A 15,599-nucleotide genomic window follows, 5' to 3' on the forward strand; every position below is an offset into this window, starting at 1 on the left:
GAACTTCAAATGTATACATTGGAAAAACATATCTATTGTACTTTTATTAAGCAGAATTAGCTCAATATGTTTTCATATCCTGTATTCTTCGATGTATTGATAGGTCAGGGCAGAATAATAGTAAAATTCATATAAATATACTCCGGTAAAAGCGCGTCTACAGATGATATAAAACATCGTTTGTACGTAAAACAAATACAGGCCTACGCACATATCATATATTTTGTTTAGATTTACCAATATGGTCCTTTGGTCGTTAGAGCATTTTCATTATCAGCACAACGGAAAACATTATAGCGATTTGTTATGAATTATCAAATATTCTAATTTGCCACTTACACTTATTATTAAAGTATTAAATTCTGTGAAAGACGAATGTGTAATATGAATTTTACATATTATATATGTATAAATAATTATCATACAAATACATATGAATCATTGTAAACCATGCAAAAAAGAAAGAACGCAAAAAACATAACGAAATAGCGAATGATACCGCTTTGATTTTTTTTTCACGGCTGTCATTTCATTCCAAAATTAGTGAACTTTTATTTTTCTTTTGCGATGAAACTCGGTTATTTTCCTTTCCGCTTTTCTTAATTTCCTATTTTCATATACAGATAATCACTTTTCTCTTTTTCTCTTTCTATCTACCCATCCATTCCCACCTCCCTCCCTCAATGGCTTTCTCCCTCCCTCCCCTCTTTCTCTCTCTCTTTCTCCCTCGCTCTCTCCTTTGCTGAATCTTATTGATCCAGAAGGTGGCTAATTAGCCCTTCCCGTCGTGCCTGTGTAATGAAGCACATGCGCACTGAATTAATCACAGCCATTTTTTGCAGGAAACTAATTAGCAGGAATAAAGATCCAAAGAGTTTTTTTCTTTTCAATCATCAGATCTCACTTTCACCTCTTCCTCTCTCCCTCTAACACAAGACACATCGCCTGCTTAGCATCCAAAATATTTTTATACAGCTAGCTTTTACAACTAGCTAATACTTCGTTTTTTACTCTCCGCAACAACAATGATCTTTCTTTTACCACCCTAAATGCAAACTGACCAAAAGGGACTCTGCCTTGATGGGATCTCTAGCCAAACCGTCTCTATACTGGATTAAAAAGCGAAGATCACAAAGCGGCTGCAAAAAAATTGTAAGTTTCAACTTTGGGTTTCTCCGTTTCACCCTGCGATTATTTTTTTTCTGGTTTTTCCTCAGTTTTATTACTACCCGAAGGTTTCAGCATTTTCCCTTCTCACTTCGAGGGCTGGCTATTGCCCAAGCCGTAGAAATAACGGGCAGTCGCGGTTTGTTTTCACGCCGGTTTGTTTTATTTGTCTTCCGTTTCTGCTCGTATCTTTACCTGTGTTTACATCTGGCTCCGTCCTCTCTCCCCTCATCACTGCTGGAAGCGAGACGGCGGCGACAGCGGCTCCTTTCGCGGCCAGCAGACCGCCGCCAGCCGCGGCTTTTAAAAAACCCCGATTCGTGCGCTATATCTGAAGCAGGAAGAGCGAAGGAGAATAAGATTGCAAGATGTCATGTTTTAGTGGCGATCGCGGGAAGGGATGGGTCGCGTCGAGCCGAGAGAGGGTAGCGGGGGCTCCTCAAGAACGTCGCCTCGGAAGGGACTCTGTAGTCCAGCCGTGTGTCCGTCTCAGTGCGCCGAAATGGAAACATCTTTTGTCCGCACTTCTAGGAATCTATCACTTTGTCGTATTTTCTTATCTCCAGTTTCATCCAAAATCCCACATCTGCATGATCCCCGGTGCTTTGAGATCATTTCACTTCTCGAGTCGTTTCTTTCCACCCGCCTTTTGCGTTTGTCACTTCTACTTTTTTTCTTTCTCTTCCCTTCACTTTGTTCATCTTTTTCGTAATATTTTCAGGTCCTGTTTGGATATCGTGGAGTGTTGTTTAGGTCGATTCTCGGCGATTCCCTAACAGAGTCACATGTAAATCGATCGGCTTGTGTGTGTGTGAGTGTTTTGTGAGTGTGGAGCCTTTAAAGCCGGAGTCCCGAGTCTTCCTGACAAGAGCCGATCAGGAGGACTTCGGGGACGGGGAAGCGCTGAGCCCCGAGCCGCTAGTTGCGACGGAAAGTCGGGAAGTGAATGTGGTTGAAGACAGAAGTTTGACAAAGACGATAACCAGAATAGTTATTTGAATTATCAGGAAAAAGGAACAAGATGAGAACGATTTGCAAAAAATGCAGTATTAATAAAACGAAGAAAAAGATTTATGATTCGATTGTTGCAATATTTGTAAATATCACGCATTTTTTATTCTATTTATTACCGATTAAAAATGTTGGATGCGACGTTTAAACGAATTGTTTATATATAGAGAAACTTGAGAGTAATTGCCGTAAGGATAGTAAAATAAGAAAGCGCCTGACTACGGTAAAATTACTTGAGAGAAAAAAATGCCGGACGATGAAAAAAGAAAAATATGAAAGAAACACTGGAGGAAAGTAAGAGTGGTTGCAGTTTGCTGTAGTCGCAGAGATATTGAGACAAGAAGGGGGACGCGGTTGTAGTGAGAGTCTAGTCCCTCGGAGATACGGACTGATAGACACGAAAGAGCACAGACGTCTCCCATCGCACATAAACGCCAAGGCAAAGTTTCAAAATAAAGCCTAGATGAGACAGACTGAATAAAAGCACATTCGGAGAAGACGGAGAGCAGCATGCATTTGAGACAAGCAGGCGAAGAAAAAGCATTTTGAGTGCTGAGGCAGGGATGTGCGAGGTCTGGGTAGAATAACAGAGGCAAGCTGAAAGGCTGGGGGTCAGACGGCAAGAAATAGGGGAACAGGGGTCACTGAATGTAAGAGATAAAAAGAGAGTGAAGGGAAAACCCTCAATTAACAGCCTGGGGGAGAGAGTGAAAGATTGAGAGGATTGAGAAAGAGGCGAGGGTGGGGGTTGTGTTATAGGGTCACACAAAGCTGAGCATAGATTGTGGGGGTCAGGGAGTGAAAAATGACAAAAATAAATCTATAGATGGTCAGCGAGAAAAGCAGTGGAAGGACAGTGAGGCGGCCTGAGATGGAAGCGTCTGAGTCCCTGAAGGGTGAACTGCGGCTAGGCTTCTGAGGGGAAGGCAGGATGAGTCAAATCACAGTGAGATCTGGAGAAAAATATAGGGGGGGGGGGGTCACTGAAACATGGGTGATGCTGGCCTCTCTGTTAGTCCTGTCTACCAGGGCCAAAGCCATTCACACACACCTCAGGGTGGAGGATATGACTGTCAGTGGATGGAGCAGGAAGGCAGAATTTAAAAATATGTGAAAAACATTCAAAGTCGTGGAATAAATGCTTGTAGTGTGTGCCCTTAACCCGCAAGATCCCTGGAACATTTAATTTATATTTAGCTTTTTTAAAAACTCTGAAAGGATGGATAGTCCGGAGTTTTCTTTTCTTTTTTTGTTTTTAATAAGAGTGTGTACACCACCTTTTCAGTTTCCCCACCCCTCGTCCCCCCCCCTCCACCCAACCCACCCGCAAGCGTACTGAAAGTGGGAGACTGTGCAAGAGATGGTTCTGGACTGTGTGTGTCTGCGTACATGCAGCATCTCAAAGGCTGGGTGGCAGTTCGAGGCATCACGCGGACCGGGGATGTGGTGCATCGTAGGTGCTCTGCTCTGGCCTCGATGCCTGCTCATCTTGGCAGACAAAGAACGCCAAAGCGCTCAGTAAGCACCAAACTCTACCTGTGTTTACTCCCGGATTATAGGCCGTCCGAATCTGCCAACAGTCATTAAAATGCCACAAAACACGTCTTTTTTTGTAACTTGGACAAAATGACGTATCGCCATCCAAACGGAGCGGTTTTGTGCGTAAATTTCCCAGTGCGCACAGTGTTAGAGGACACTGAGAACCAATGGTTGTTCATTCGTAGGCTTCTGGCTGTCCTATCGCACAGTATTTGGTTGCACCTTCACAGAGGTACGTTGTGTATTTTCCATGATTGAGTGTTTCCTATTGGCATGCTCTGATTGATATGAAAAATTGCTGTCATTAAAAAAATGTTCTGCTTTTCAGAGATTAGCTGCCTGATGCAGTGTCGATCAAGGCCATTTTGAATGTTTATGTACCAGGATGAAACTGGTGAATTGGTATTGGATTTAGGGATGGGCGGGGCAAAAGGAAACAGGCTTTGCTGTCTATCTAGTATTGAATAAAAGCAAAAAGATCCCTAAACACATCTGCGACGCACCAGCCTGCTGCTATCTGTCCAGGCCAGCGTCTTCCGACTGGACTGCACAGGCACAGCACAGAGCATGTCTCTGCGTTTTCCGGGAGATACAAACCGTAATTATCACAGGCTGTCCTGGGCGCTGGCGATTTTATTCAGGTTTTGGCTGGTCAGGTCGGCCTAATCCTTCACAGGACGGAGGTTAAGGCACAAAGGCCCTCGTGTTTTATCCTCAGCAGGTCACCCACACAGTTATCTTTGTCTTTTTGCCACAGTCATTTCAGTGTAAATAATACATACAGTAGTTTTTGCTTTCTGATATTTTTTTATGGCTATTTTATGGCTGTACTAGTCACTACAAAAATGCATTTTTTAAATAATTTCATACGTTTTGCTGGTGTTTATATGTAATATTCTAATCTGATTTTTTTTTTTTGCATACACATTTTTCTCAGTTGTATTATTGCATGGCTAAAATAAATGTTTTAGGACTTAGATCAGTGGTGATCCTTCTGGTGGTATTAAAACTTAAAGAACATTAAATCTGTGTAACTTGGTCAGGGTCTCAGGGAGAAGTAAGTGCTTTTCCCTGTGTATATAGCGGGATGGTAATAATGCTTTTTTTTGTTTTCTGTATGTCTTCACTACACAGCAAAAAGGCATTTCTGCAATGGTAGTTTAACGTTAGTAGAGCTGCAGTGAGAATTTCCTGAGAATGCTCCTTTGTATGGGAATGACATGTGGTCCAGTTTGGACAGGTCAGGCAGTGCAGCGGTTTGCTGAGAGTTCGGGGCGAGGTGGCTTGTGCCCCAGTCAGCCGTCGCTCGCCTGCGGCTCCCTGCACTCCCACGGGGACCTCGCTCCAGACCTCCTCGCTCCAGACCTCCTCGCTCCAGACCTCCTCGCTCTGTCCCTGGCTGTGGCGGTGGCCCTTCGGCCCGTAATGAGCCATAAAGGGGTCGCTGGGAGGCCTGGGTGACCTGGAGCCAGAGCTGCAGTCGGTGCCTCATCCCGGACGTTCATAAAAGCGCCGTATCGCTCCTCTCAGCGCTCTGAGCCAGACACAGTGTAGAGTATTTCAGTGTGTGGCTAAAAGTACGTTTCTGCAGTGTGTTTATTGTGCAATCATTATTTTATTGCTGTTGCATACAGTAGAAATACTAAACAGTGTTGTGCCGGCGAACGCTTATCAGTGAGTGTGGTTGTGAGGGACGGCGCTCAGGAAGGTGGCTTTTGCCTTTTTTGGTGCCTGTTTCCTGTCGTCTTCATTAATTACGCACTGCAGTCCTTTGTCTTTTATCCCCCCTTATATCTGTGATTTAGCTGACTCCGAGTGTCTCGGTTAAGGCTGGTTTTGGGGGGGGGGGGGGGTGTCAAATTAAAGAAACCAGCGGAGGAGTAAAAAGGCCGGCGGGCGCGTTTTTCCGTGAGGCCCGCGTGTAAATTAGGTTAACAGGAGTGGGGTGTCCAGTTACACTTTACGCTTTTCAATATGCACGTCGTTGTGACCTGGACCGGTTATTCCAGTTAGGAAGGGAAGATAATCTCCAGTGCGTCACCGGCATCTGTGGGGCATCAGTGAGGTTTTTTTTTTTGGGGGGGGGGGGCGCACTAAGGTGCGGCCTGTGGCACCGCTGCAGCGTCCCATCCTGCCTCATCCTCCTCTGTGTCTTGTAGTGTCCTTGCTCCACCTCGCTCTCTTATCGCTGCCCCCGGGCGGGCGAGCCTGGCAGGATCGCTGCGGTTTACCGTCTCAGTGTGTTATCACGCTAACGATCGCTGTGTCGCTGTGGCCGCGGAAGCATCAGTCTCTCTGTCCCTGTTTTGATTTAAATTTTTCCTGATGCGAGTGCGTTTGGCACATGCATGCACACACACACACACACACACACACACACAAACACCTATACTGTGTAGCTAAATGTGCTCTAATTGTGTAAAATGAACTAAATATATTTCTTAGTCTGAATGCAGAACTGCACCCGTGCTATAATATGTGTGTTGCAGATACTGACACCTCTGCATGTTTCCAGTATAGACAGTTTAATTCCTTATCTGCGTTTTTTGCTGTGACCCTCCACCTTTGCTCCTTTTTTCATTGTGGGATTCTGCTTATCAGATCTGCATATTTGCATTACCGATATGAAAAATAATCATTATTTCAATTGGGTTTTTTTCCTGCCAAAAATTTCAGTTGTGTGCTGCCATGTTTAACATTTTAGCCAATTTTATTATTTGTTATAAAAGGATTTCAAAATGTAATATTTTATACAGGCTTTAATTTAAATAAATTAATTTACGTAACATCGAAATATTAGTTAAGAATATCATTTGCAGATATTTTTTAGGCGTCATATTGCAGAGATTAGACCCCATATCGCACGTTTAGAACGAGCGGCTTCACAGTTCTGCGTTTAATGCGGTTTAGCTTGAACTGCATCGCTTTAATCGCATTACAGTTCCTGCTGCTTCTGTCTGTAGGCTGCCAGGGATCCGGCGTGTTCTCCGCGGCCTAGCGGAGGCCTGTCGTTTGTGTGTTGGCGGTCGGGCCGGCCAGAAGCTTCCGGCGAGCGGCCCCCTCCCCAGGACACCCAAGCCAAGCCCCCCAGCCCCCGTGCTGCTGCCACAAAGGGCAGCATGCATTAAACATGGACCCCGAGTGCACCGGGTCGCCTTTCTTTCTTGGCCGCTGAGCTGTGGAACAATGCGTGAGGCCCCAGCCATATGACGCCGACGCACTTTCTTACTCCCTGGTCCTCCGTGGCCCCCGCTTCTCCCTCGGCCCTCTTTCTTGCTCGCGGCAGGTGCGGCCTTAATCTCGCTGGGTCTGTCTGCCGCCGAAGGTGGCAGGACATCGGCACACATTCCCGGGCTGCACCTCGCGATGGTCACCGCAGAGCGTGCTGTGTGTGTACGTGGGTTATGTATATATTGCATTGCGGGGACCATTTTTTCAGTTCCCACAAAGGGAAACTCAATAAAAAAAAAAAAAATCTGCGACTGCAATCGAAAAACAAAAAATGCCAAAAGTCTCATGTTTTGATCGGTTACTTAAGGTTAAGGTTAGGGCTGGGTAGGGGTTAAGGTTGTCATTATTGGGAATAGAGATTTGCCAATAGTGCTGAATGGACAGTCCCCAAAAACATATGAGTACAAACGTGTGTGTGTGTGTGTGTGTACATGCACACCCTTTTATCAGAGAGGGCAGGATTTTTCAAAGTCTCTATTGCTCTCAATGTATTATTATTTTTTTCAACAAATTACAAAAAAATAGAATCATTTCTTGATTGCACAAAATACTGAATTTACTGAATTGTAAATGAAATATGGGAAAAGCAAAACACTGGCATATGGAGGAAGTATTAAGTACAGGATATTAAAGGGGCACCTGGCCATACTGTCTTGTTTTATGCTAGTTACAGCCAGTTTAGTCTTTAATAGTGGATCGCAGCTGTAAATGGCATGAATGAAGCCATTTTAAAAGGGAAACAAGTGGTGATATGAGGCACAGATGGGTCCTGGACCAGACCCAGAACTGGCCTCTGTGTCCTGGAATGTGCTGTAGGTGTCTCCTCCATTGTTTCCTTGGTGCAAATGGGAGCCCACTTCACAATTACGGAAGGCAGCGCTGTGTGTGTGAGTCTGTGTGTGTGAGTCTGTGTGTGTGAGTCTGTGTGTGTGAGTCTGGTCGCAGGGTGAGCTGAACAGGCCTGTGGTATGGGGAGGGGGGGGATCTCTCTTTCTCTCCCTCCCTGCAGACAGCTGGTCTCCTCATGGCCTTTGCACTCTGTCCCTCCACCGTGCAGGACATGCCATCACCCACAGTGGGTGTCAGTCACCAATAACTCCTCATGTTTGAAATTTAAGTCTTGATGCTGATCTTTATTGCTGACCATTATTGAAGTTATTTTTTTCCTTTTTTTTTTTTTTTTTGAAAGCAGGTCACAAATTTTTGCATTTATACATTATGGTTTATTTCTGGAGTAAATTCTCTTGTTTTAAGGCTTTTGTTTTTGGGGATATTACACAAAGATGCTTATAGATGAACCACTGTCGTGGAATTCTGTAAATGTAATTCTATCCGTTTGAATTGTTTTTTTCCCCCGAGCAACAAAGTACAGAAAAACAATCATTATTATGAACACAGAAAATGTGTGTGGTTGCCGACTGACATGGAAAGAGGGACCTTGGGGAGGGGGCTGCCTGAGCAACGGTGTGTGTCGGTCGGTCGGTCTGGCAGAAGACGCCCCTCTTGGTTTCCCTGTCACTATACCTGTGCGTCTGAGCTCTGTGCAGCTTGTCTGAACGTAGCTGAGCCAGCAAATCACCGCCACGGCCCGGCTGTGTGTGGATTCTGTGCTGATAATATAACCTGTTATACACCTACAAGGGTAACCTGCACATATTTGGCAAACATTATAGCAGCTAAATTGTCTGATGATTTTTCTGCTTATTCAGTAATATTTAGTTATTTTGAATTCAGAGTACAGTTTTCCTGCTATTTTTTATTTTTTTTGTTCCCCCCCCCCCCTTCCTGGTTGCTGTGTCTTCACCTGTCAGACATTATAATTAAGAAGGAAACCCTGTCCGTCCGCATGCCCTGTAACTCTGGCTCTGTTAGACTGGAGGGGAGCAGGGCCGTGTTGATTGGCGTCTGGCTGTCTGGAGTCCCGCTGGAGCTTTCTGATTGGCCACTGTCCCAGCTCCCTCTCAGGTGTAACCTGTTAATACCAGGTGTCCTGCAGGCCATAAACATCACCCCAGCCTTCAATTAAATCCTCAGCTCCTGTCAGCTGCATGACAGCACCCATCCTGTTGCAGGGTGCGTCTCACGCCTTGGACAGCTACCTAAACATGCATTGTTCACTTTTAGTAAACCAAGGAACTGTGTGTATGTGTGTGGGGTCGGGGGGGGTTCCCCCAAAACGGCATATACCCTGCCAGGCTCTGGATGTCTGCATGTCCCTCCATGCTGCTGCCTCACCCGCGTCACGTCAGCACAACCGTAACTCTGTTCCGATTCCATTTTCACTGGGATTTATCGCTTTGATGACTGCAGTGTTTTTTTTTTTTTCCCCCTCCCCCGGCAATTTTAAACCAATTTAGTGGCATTTGGCTCAGTAGCAAAGGTTAAAACTGTTGATTCATTCACTGTAAGCGGAACATGGACATTTCACATTTAAACATGATTTGTGGACCTCCGTGATTGGTTACTCACTCGCCGGCCCGTGCCAAAATCAGCAAGCTTCAGCTGGAAATTGAATAAAGATTTTGGGTGGCTCGTTCATGACTGATTTCCGCAAGTATTACGTTTATGAATATTCTCCAAGAAGTAATAAATTAGCCAAATTTAATGATACAAATGGTGTAATACAAACAGCTGATTATACAAGTGCTTGAGTGTCTGTCTTAAATTAGCCTGCTGCTTTTGCACTTGTGGATTGCAGTTACTGCATACAATATTATCACCATGTGAATAACACTCTTTGAATGTTATGTGTACTGCCTTTTTAAATTTTTTTAAAGTGAGGCTTGGAGGGCAGCTCAGGGCATATTGGGTTATTGAGATCCTCAAACCGTCTAAAGAGAAACAGATTAATGAACCATAATAAGCAGCCTAGTTATTATATTTAGTATTACAGTGACGTTTTGCTTGTTAACCAATATCTGAGCCGGGGTAGAATCGCATCGTCTTCCAACAGCAAGCCTGATCAAATGGGGGGGGTGTCTGCCCCCCCCTGCCAAGAACCTGTGCCCCCTCCCAGTGGGTAACTTAAGACCCCACCGGAGAAATTGGTTTAGTCATCTGTGGTTGCTGGAAATGTGAAGTAGTAATGGTAGCGAAGCCGTTATAATTGACACTGTCCCAGTGCTGACGGCGAAATGTTTGACCAATCATCTGTTTGACCAATCAGTGCAGGTCAGCGATTGCACCCATGCCCCGGTCGGAATGCGACCGCAGGCACACTGCGACATTCCACGCTGGCATGTGTGGGGCGTGTTTCTGCTTGGCGCGTCCCGGCTGGGAGCTTGGCCAATGTCTGCCCGAGCGCCTCGAACCGTCGGCTGCGGGGTTAACTTTCATCGCTTCCTTCCTCTGTTCATCTCTGCTTTTAGCGATCGCTTTTGTCATATTAATTCTGTGGGGCCTGAGAAAGGGGAGAATGTATAAGAATTTCCCAGGGAGAACAAGGATATCCCGGGGGTGTTTTAACTGCAGAGGATTTAAGGAAATGCAGTAAATTAAGAAGATGCATCATTTATGCACTCTGTGTATATAAGGAAGAGACAGGAAGGAGGCTGACTTGTGGTGTAAGCAGGTGCAAAACGCACCATCATCAGTTCTAAAAATGAACGGCCCTGCTGGCGTGTGTCTGCTGCTCCCCCGCTTCCTCCGTGGGCCTGTGACTCACATCTGTGTTCATTTGCTATAATCCCCCCATACCCCTGATCTCTGCCCTTCCCCGGGCCAGGGTCTGGGGGCCGCTGCACACGCAGGAAGCGAGGTGGGCCGTTCCCGCGTCAGCGGGGGTCCCCGGGGTCACTCCCCTCCCTGGGGGCCGAGCCGGGTCCGATGTTACTGATGAGCGTGGCTTGTGTCGGCTTATCGCTTGCTTGTCAGCACATTTACATGCAAATGCAAATTAGCAGTTGTCTGGTTAATTACAGCAGGCCTATTGTAGCACTGCCAGCTTTCCTGACACGCTGTGGACTCTCCCAGCTCGCTGGTTTGTTTGCCTTTTCTTATTAACTTCCCTTTGACCCTGCTCTCTGTTAGCATATGCTGGTTTTTTTTTTTCTTGCTTTTGCATAATCTCTTCCCCGTTACTCTGTTTGTGTGTGTGTGTGTGTGTGTGTGTGTGTGTGTGTGTGTGTGTGTGTGTGTGTGTGAGAGAGAGAGAGAGAGATATGCAGGAGATTAAAGGCAGCATTCAGCCCTGTTCTGTGTGTTTCTGTGTTTGAGTGTTTCTGTGTGTGTGTGTGTGTGTGTGTGTGTGTGTGTGCGCGCTTTTCTGTGCACGTGTTTATGCATGTTTTTGTGTGTGTGTTTGTGTGTGTATGTGTGTGTGTGTGTGTGTATATTTCTGTGCGTGTGTGTGTATATTTCTCTGTGTATGTATGTCTTTCTGTGTGCGTGTGTGTGTGTGTGTGTGTGTGTGTGTGTGTGTGTGTGTGTGTGTGTGTGTGTGTGTGTGTGTGTGGCCCCTTCTTACCTGCCTGCTCCTTCCCCTGCTTCTCGTCCCCCTTTGTGCCGCCGTCTCCGGTCAGAGACAGGCAGCCAGTTCGCTTCCAGCCTCCTGCAACGAATGCTAAATTAATTGCTCTGTGAGTGTTAAAAAATGCATTTAGGTCACATTTTAATTTTATGCAAATTTATGAGCAGACAGAGGCAAATATTAACAGTAGAGCCACAGGCAGCCATTATCTCTCTTAACTGACAAATGCTGCGGTTTTCAGCGCCCGGAGGCCGCAGCCACCCTGCTGTCCCCAGACGGCATCGCACCGGGCCCAGCGGCAGCCAGGCCTGCTGCGACCGCCACCTGACACCCAGGATGAGCCGGGCCGCTCCTGCTGGCTGCAGGCCTCGTACCTGTTGCGGGGGTAGCCCAGCTTCCCAGGCTGTGTGTTCCTGCAGTGCAGCTTTTCTCTTCTCCTGAAACAGCAGCACGTGTCTGTGTGCAGCGACAGCTCTGCCTTCATTTAGCTCTGATTTCCAGCGTGAAACCATATTACCTTTAAGAATATGATCTGTGTTTCTCATGTGTGAAACTTGAATAATAAAGGTACATTTGGTAATTGTTGAAACAAAGTTGAGGTGTCTTCACAGAATGCACAGCATCCCTGTTAAACATTTAATTTATTTAGTGGGGACATACATCCAAAGATGTATTTTTTTTTTTTTTTGGTGAGAAGCATGGTCAGACAGTCCCTGGAGAAATTTGGTGGTTAAGGGTCTTGATCATTGGGCCAATGGCATAATCACTATTCCAAGCTGGGGATTTGAACCAAAGACTAACCGATTGCAGGCGTAGTGTCCTAACCTGCTGAACCACACAGCCACCATCTCCCCATAACTGGTAAAATAAAATGTATTAGCTGACAAAGATGGTTAAATACATTCCAAACATCTACTCTCAACAGTATAGGGATTTATGCCCATATTCAGAAAGGTGTGGATTTAAACCCTTAACCCTAATCCTTAGCTGAGGTTCCTCACCAGGCCTGATTGGGTCGCAAAAAACATTTGGTGAAGTTTGTCTGTTTGTAACTGGTTACCTGGTGCACTAATTTGTGCAGAGATGAAATTTCCATAGAGCTGTACTCACTTCTGCGGTTTGTGCTATGCAAATGAGAGTTAGGTGCCTCGTACCAGGGACCCTGGGGTCATGTGGCGGCCATCCTGAGGGTCTGTACTCGCTGTTTAGGTGGTCAGCAGAATTCGAGAATCAGCATTGTTGGCTGAGTGTTGCCCTATGAGTAACTGTGGTGCTATAAGTTGTTAACAGTAATGCAATTATGATAATAAAACAACCTTTTCAGTGCAAGCCAGGAGATATGTTTGGAATTCTGCTTTCACCGGTGTTGGCATGTTTTGAAAGCTGACCTTTCATAAAGCATCGTTGGATAATTTACTTTCAGGTCCGGTTCTGTAGCGGAGAGGTGCTGGTTTGCTTCCGGCGGCCGAGCCTAATTAGCCTCCGCTCCTTGTGAGTCCCCGTGACTGCCTCTGACGAACTGCCTCTGACGAACTGCCTCTGACGAGCCACCTCTGCTGCGTGGTGGTGTCTCGGAGCCCCGTTGCTTCCGGGGAGCCCCTCCCAATAAACAGGCAGGGAATAAGTGACCGTGTCTCCGCGCCTCAGCCAGCTAGCGAGTCAGCTGTGTGCCTCCGTCACTCGGAGGCAGAGCGGGAGCTGGTCTGTGTGAGAGCGACTCATCCACATGCCCCCCCTTTGTTCTCTCTGCCATGTTACGTGCCCCTCGCGTGTAGCCTCACACCTGTCTGTTGCTGTTAGGGGAGGGAGCTTTCCAGGGGGGCCGGGGGTCAGTGTCTCCAATCCCCGTTTGAAAGCAGCTGCTCTCCGCCATTCCTTAACCCGTCCCACCCTGCCAGCTTGATAGCAGCAAAAAATACGAGCCCTCCCCCAGACCCCTGTCCTGGGAAAGGGCAACAGGTCACATTGCTCCAAACACACCAGGATACCCATGTGGATGCGAACACCATGGAAACTATGTGTCTTTTTTAGCCATTTCAAAACATTTTGTCACTTCCTCTTTTTCTACTTCCGCTCTCATCCTGCTTCCTGAATAGTTTGATCCTCATTTTCTAGCTTGTTTCTGCGGTCCTCTTTATTCTCTCTCTCTCCCTCTCTCCTAGTCACTACCATTTGTGTTTTTGTAATCTGTGAATGCAAAAAAAATGAAAATGGTAAAAGACTTGTATTTTGTTTGGTTACTTATGGTTAAGGTTAGGGCTGGAAGGGGTTAAGGTTGTCATAGTTGGGGTTAGGGTTATGTCCATAGAAATGAATGGATGGTCCCTACACAGCTATGAACACAAACCTGTGTGTCTGCGTGCGCGAGCGAGCGAGCCGTTTAGGCCTTAATCCTGCCTCAGTCCATCAGGAATGCAAATGTGTGCGATTGCTTAGGCGGAGGGAGGGAGAGAGGAGCGGCGGGGGGCTCGCAATGTCATGGTGGGGTTACCCAGGTGGACGTGCTTCTGCCCTGGGCCTGGCTGAACCCCACCCTGCAAGCCTCCTGCACCCTCTCCCTTCTGCAGATGGTCAAGAGCCTAAAGGAGCTCATTTGACTGCTAGGCCTCCTTTCACTCTGCTCTTTGGTCGCTATTTGTTTTCCCTGTGTTTAGAAACCTCTTCTTTTCATGATGCATTAATGGCTTTTAATGGCAGTTATGTTTGAATGTGAGAAGCAACAATTCATGCCTGTACACATCAGTTTAAACGTGCAGTTGAGTCTGGTAGAGGGAAGGATATTTCATGTGACACTGGCATTAAAGTTTTGCCATAAAAATTTTACTGTGCAGGGCATTAGATAAAAAAGCATTTGGGTCACCTCCTTATGAATAGGAGCTCTTGGGATGGCAGCCCAAACATGGCAATTGAGTTATTGACCTCCACAGTCCTGGTTGTCTTCCTGCATGATGCCCGGCAGCAGAAATTGATTAATAATTGTGATTTATTTTTTAAAAACATAACTTTTGTCTCTGACGTTCATGAGAAGGACCGTATGAGCCTTTGCCTGTGTCTCCGTTACAGCTTGCCTTTGTTTACCTTCAGGCTTTTTTTTTTCTGATCTGCAGTGTAATAAAAGTTTTGCATGGGGCAGGGTGGCAATAATAAAACCAAAAAAAATGCCAGGTGCTTTGTGTCTGGATAGTTTGGTTGATTAGCATGTGGTTCTTCTCTTGTGGGATTCCGAAGGCGTTTCTGAGGACACATGGTGCTAAAGAGCGTGTGTCCCCCATCCAAGGGCCATCCCATAATGAGCAGAGGGAAAACGGGCAGCGGGGGATCAGCCATAGGACGCTCCCCCTGCCGCTGCTGCCCCCCTGGCCTCCTTGTAGGAACCACAACGCCGGCCATTGTCATCAAAGCTGCGATTAATCATTACATTTGTGTGAGGGAGGGGCTTTTTTCACCATGGTGACCGGAATGATTCGCTCTGCTTTGCATATCAACAGAAAGGTTTGCAGGGAGCGAGCTGGAAGCATCAGGCTCGGGCTGGGCGGGGGGGGGGGGGGGACGCTGGAACAGGCCTCACCCTGCTCCCCAGCCGTCTGCCGGCACTCAGCGCCCCCCCCCTTTACTGGACCTCCAAACAAAGGGGGTCATCGAATGGCTCTGAAGGACCATTTGTACTTGAAAAGAATCAGAACAAAAAGTTTGGGTAAATTTACTACTGGTTAAAGAACACAGCTATTTACTTAGGGGTTCACATTTTTTATTACTGTCGTTACTCATTTCTTTATTACAATATCACAAGTGAAAAGACTCCATTTTCATCCGGCAGAGTACGTCCTGTTTGATTTTTCAATGGCCAAGCTGTTATTTTATCGATGGAGTGTGTATCCATGCCATATTTATGAAATCCCTTCATTTGCTGCTGAAAGCCTGAAATACAGGGACGTATGTTAATCCTGAAAGCATCCTGGAGCGAGCGCAGCCTTATCCAGGCCCTCGTTCAGTAAAGTGTCATTCTGGGGACACAGCCGCCACTTCACTTCAGTGCCAGATCTGGAGTGTTAAGAGTGGCCATCAGGCTCGTTAGCATCGATACGGCTGGGGCCGTTTGTCATGACGGAGCCCTGGAGAATGGCAGAATGCTTACGGACAGGTTGTAAAACCCGAGCGTGGGTGCACGTGGACACTCGCATGC

At 46.5% G+C, this 15,599-nt stretch overlaps 1 protein-coding gene across 1 annotated transcript in view; it reads left to right on the top strand.

Moving 5' to 3' along the window:
• The first annotated feature begins 756 nt into the window (after positions 1-756).
• Positions 757-15,599, top strand: part of LOC111858174 (zinc finger homeobox protein 3-like) — a 125,437-nt gene continuing 110,594 nt past the window's right edge. The window contains exon 1 of the mRNA XM_072698106.1: positions 757-1,152. The gene's annotated coding sequence lies outside the window, so the exon portion shown is untranslated. The remainder of the gene's footprint in view (positions 1,153-15,599) is intronic.

The sequence above is a fragment of the Paramormyrops kingsleyae genome, chromosome 13 (genome assembly GCF_048594095.1).
Source record: "Paramormyrops kingsleyae isolate MSU_618 chromosome 13, PKINGS_0.4, whole genome shotgun sequence".
Taxonomy (NCBI): Eukaryota; Metazoa; Chordata; class Actinopteri; order Osteoglossiformes; family Mormyridae; genus Paramormyrops; species Paramormyrops kingsleyae.